Source organism: Musa acuminata, unplaced genomic scaffold, assembly GCF_036884655.1.
Source record: "Musa acuminata AAA Group cultivar baxijiao unplaced genomic scaffold, Cavendish_Baxijiao_AAA HiC_scaffold_102, whole genome shotgun sequence".
Classification (NCBI taxonomy): domain Eukaryota; kingdom Viridiplantae; phylum Streptophyta; class Magnoliopsida; order Zingiberales; family Musaceae; genus Musa; species Musa acuminata.
This window is the reverse complement of record NW_027020381.1, coordinates 57,501-62,500: the sequence shown is the minus strand read 5'-3', so window position 1 is coordinate 62,500 and position 5,000 is coordinate 57,501.

The following is a 5,000-nucleotide window of genomic DNA, read 5'->3' as shown; positions in this document are numbered from 1 at the left end:
GCTCACGACGGTCACCGCGCGACGCAAGAACAGGCCAAAAACTGGCCAAAACGGCCCAAAAACGGGCCAAAACTGGCCATTTTTGGCTGCGCGAGCGAGCGGCGAGCGGCGGACAGCGAGCGAAGCGAGAGGCAGCACCGTCCCTGCTATACGAAAGCCCCATCCAGCCCTGTGCCACCCGGGGGGTTCCAGGGTGCTGAGATGGCTGACATTTTGCTCCGCTCACGACGGTCACCGCGCGACGCAAGAACAGCCCAAAAACAGGCCAAAACGGCCCAAAAACGGGACAAAACTGGCCATTTTTGGCTGCGCGAGCGAGCGGCGAGCGGCGGACAGCGAGCGAAGCGAGAGGCAGCACCGTCCCTGCTATACGAAAGCCCCATCCAGCCCTGTGCCACCCGGGGGGTTCCAGGGTGCTGAGATGGCTGACATTTTGCTCCGCTCACGACGGTCACCGCGCGACGCAAGAACAGCCCAAAAACAGGCCAAAACGGCCCAAAAACGGGCCAAAACTGGCCATTTTTGGCTGCGCGAGCGAGCAGCGAGCGGCGGACAGCGAGCGAAGCGAGAGGCATCACCGTCCCTGCTATACGAAAGCCCCATCCAGCCCTGTGCCACCCGGGGGGTTCCAGGGTGCTGAGATGGCTGACATTTTGCTCCGCTCAAGATGGTCACCGCGCAACGCAAAAACAGGCCAAAAACTGGCCAAAACGGGCCAAAACTGGCCATTTTTGGCTGCGCGAGCGAGCGGCGAGCGGCGAACAGCGAGCGAAGCGAGAGGCAGCACCGTCCCTGCTATACGAAAGCCCCATCCAGCCCTGTGCCACCCTGTCACGACCTTAGCTGGTTTTGCCTAAGGCGTGCGGCACCCTCGCGCGTCCGTCCGCAAAGGTCAGCCTCCCCGAAGCCTCCCATTGTCCCTTAGGACCAACAAAAGAGAGAACGGGTTAAAGAGAACGCCTCAATCGGGATCCACAAGCAAACATGTCCGAAAAACACTTCATAGACAATGCAAATTACAAACAGACTTTACAAGCTCTGAATAGTTGCACAACAAAGGGTAAAATGGTCCATTACAGACCGAAAAGCTCTCGAACGTGTCCACATGACACAACCTTTATTTACAAGCCTAAAGAGGCCACCAACCCAACTAAAATGGGACTATTAAGCCTTCGGCCGCCCCTTTACATTCTGTACAAGGCATGAACATGCCAAAAGACAACGGACAGACATAAGCATTACATCCAACATCTTGTTTAGAAGTTTGTCCGTTACATTCTCCCCCACTTATCCCTTCGACGTCCTCGTCGAAGCCTTTGTGAACACTGCAACTCTTCGCCTTTGCTGAGTCTTCAATCTTCCGCTCCAGCTGCAATGCGCCTCCTGGCTCCCAGCTGCTCTCCGCTGCTGTTTCTGAGTAGTCGAACCTTTGATCCGCCATGCTGCTTCAACTCGCCAATGACTCTGACTCTGGTGTGGGGTTGGCTGAGTTGTATTGATCCTCGTTGATTCCTGCGGATCCACCAAATGAAGGAAAAGACCATTCTTACTGCGCCAGTTTCTCAAAATTTCCACATGCTGCTTGAACTGGGTGGATGCTTGTTGGAGCTTTAACGAGCATCGCCTCGCAAACTTCTGAAGTTTTGGGTCCTTCCTCCACAAAATCTGCTCATTGACTCTTCTTTCAGTTAGTTGTCACATCCAAGTAGGTTCGCATCACTTCCGCTTTCGATTGGCATTTCGTTGGGAAATGAAGCGGACAATCTACTCTCAGTAGCACTGATCACCGTTGGTGAGGATTTTGACAACTATTGTCTTCCATTATCTTCGAAGGGTCTTTGAACTTGTGCAGAGCTCCTCTGCTGGATAGATAAGAGAACTGGGGTACTCGGTTTCGCCCATTCTCTTAAGAGTTGAGAAGGCAAAGGTTACTTGACTTCGCCCGCCTCCTCGAGGTTGTACTTCATGCATCGAGCTGGTTACTGGCCTTCGCCTGCTCTTTGCTCACACTTCTGAAGCACTTGAAGTGTTTGCACTCCTTGCGTTGAGTTAGCTACTGTGATTCACCTTCTCAATGCCATTGAACTTCTGGAATGCAGGAAGTTTTCACCCCAACTTGGAGTAATTCTCTGATAGATGAGGTCGCCTCTGGGATTGTACCGTCTTCTCCATCAACCCTGCCGCCTACTCCACTGAGTAGCAAAGGTACAGCACCACGTACTGCCTGCTTCGTTCCTTGGTCGTGCACTCTTGCATGACCCGAAGTCCTTCACTTACGGCTATCTTGATGAGAAACTTGTTGACACCGGTCTTACGAAGTTTCTTGGCCTCTGCCCTTCAGCCTTGTCTCGGTACTTGGAGATTGCCTCTGCATGCTCCACCTCCTCGGCCCCTTTCACGACCAAGCGCTCTCCCTCCGTGAGAGCAAGGGATCAATGACTTGCACGGAAGTCCCGCCTCTGCGGTACCATGGCGCTGGCATGCCCATGGCCCTACTATCCGTCGCCTCGCCTCTGTATCCCTTTTCTGCATGATCAGTAGAAATGTCTCTGTGGCACTCCTCTGAGTCCACCTCCATTCTGACTGATGCTTGATTTTGGGTAGCTAAGTCCCTCTGGACTCGTCGTCGCTTCCTCGCCCCTTTCGACCCCCTGCTTCAACACCACTGTGTTCTCCAAGCAGTCCGTTTGGTCGATGGAAAGACAGACTACAACTCCCAAGCATGGCCTCTGCCATCACATTGTAGAGTTAGCACCGATTCTGTTCTCCTTAGCTTCCTTGGTAGCAACGTTCGCTTACTCGACCTTGTCCTCTGACTTGTCAGGCTCCCTTAAGCGAATATGAGCTCTGGAGCAGTCCAACTCTCCAGCTGCTTCGATCATACCTCTGCATGATCAAGTCCCTCTCATGGGACTCACTGGTACTTGCATTCGAACTTTTCCCTTGGTGGAACCCAGCCCCCATATGCTGATGACCAAGGTTTTCATCCGATGCAAAATTCGGTGCACGCCCGGAAGACCCGCCTCTGCGGTACCATGGCCTTCACTCCTTGAATCCATAGCCCTTCTTGCCGTCGTGTTGTTCACCAAAGCGGAGCTCCCAGTAGCTCCCGATCATACCTCCATATGATCTCATCCCTCACGGGACTATGTCGTGTGTGTCGCATTGCCACGAACTGTTCCACCACGATCCGCTGCACCATGTCGCCTCCTGGTGACATCTCCATTGCATTCTGATCCTTGTGGAATAAACTCGAATTGTGAACCCTCCATGTGTGGCCTCTGCCAATACATCGCAGGGTCTCCTCCACCTTCGATTTTGTTCGCTCCTTTGGCAATCGACCTTCATCCACCCACTCTTGGGTCACACCTAGATGAAGCACCGCTCTAGGACAGTCCGTCGCCTAGTAGCTCCCGAAGTCCACCGACTTCGCTGTAATTTGTGCACCATTGCCTGGATCCTGGGCCTCTGCCCCTACCAGCACAATCTCCGCTGCGCACTGCTTCCTTCATAGCAACTCAAATGGCAACACTGTGGCATATTCTTCAAGAGTACCCACCTCTGCGTCCTCTTGCCCCGTGCTAAGGCCTTCTGTACCCAACTTCGCCTCCGCAAATTGAGTCGCCTTAGTTCCTCCATCGAATGCTCCTCCGAGATAAGGTGCATGTGCCCCGAAGCTCCCTTCGTCTTTGGCACCATGCAAGATGAGTCCGCTCTGTCAGAATGAAGGACCCAGGGAACAGCATGATTCTACTCCTGCCTCTGCAAGAGTTCATGTCCTTGACCTCTGTCTAGGGAAAGCGCTGTGCCTCTGCTCCATGTTCCAACTTCTATGCTGGCTCCCTTCATGCGGCTTGGGTACTTCGCCAAGTTACACCCAAGTTGCTCCGCTCCTCGTTTTTGCATTGAGTCGATGGTGGCCCTCGCGCCCACCATTCCACGGGTCAGCCCTCCCTTGAGTCCGATCTCCATATCGACTCCAAGTGTGCCTCCATTTGAGTTGCTTTGGGTCGCTCCCCCACTTGATCTCGCAATGCATCCACCAATGCATTCTCTCAAGCGAGATCATGCGACGACTCCTCGCCGCTTGCTCAGTCCATCGAGCTTCGTGGAGTTGTTGTTTGTGAGGTACTCCTCCTCAACATGTGAAGTCCGTCTCACATGATTCTCCCTCTGGAGAGCTGAGACTTATCCCTCCTGGATAACTATCCCGTTGGAGCAACATCTCTCTTCGTTTCGGAGACCACCATCCCCTTGGACTACTCCGATCTGCTGAACAAACTGTGCATTGTTCTGCCTCTTGCAAATGCACTTGCTAGATTGCGCCTCCACGTCAATACAGCCACCGCTGCACCCCTCAAGGCCTAGCAACATGCTGAACTCGTTGCACACTTCAGCCTCCTCCGGACGTATCCTTCGCATGTCGAAGAGAAAGTTTCAATGCTCCATGGCGCCGAGTCTCGACCGCCTTGGGATGGCCACGAACAATCCATCGTCCGCATACAAGCCCATGCATGAGTACCGAATTCTTCGAGTTAGCAATTCCCCTCACCTCTGTGAGCTTTGCACAACTCTTTCAGTCGCTGAGCAACTCCTTCCACTTTGCATGGTCTCGTCCTTTGCCAAGCGCCTCGCTTGCCTTGAGCACCATCAAGTAAAGTTGTCAACGTTGAGCCGTAGCTCAAACTCAGCCATCCCAACCTTTGTGCACTCCAAATTCTTCCAAGCTTGCCTGTTCTCGTGGTGCCTCTTGCGCGAAGGGTTGGCCATTCCTCTGAATGCCAATCTCAGATGCCCGCTCCTCTGAGCGACTCTTTTCCCTACATCTCCATGCTCGTTTTTCCTCAAACGGTCGCGCGTGTGCTGACTGCCCTCAACGCAGCCCCGCTAGGTCCCCCACGTTTGCATGTCAAGTGTTTCTATGAGTGCTTGTCCCGCTCTGATACCACACTGTCACGACCTTAGCTGGTTTTGCCTAAGGCGTGCGGCACCCTCGCGCG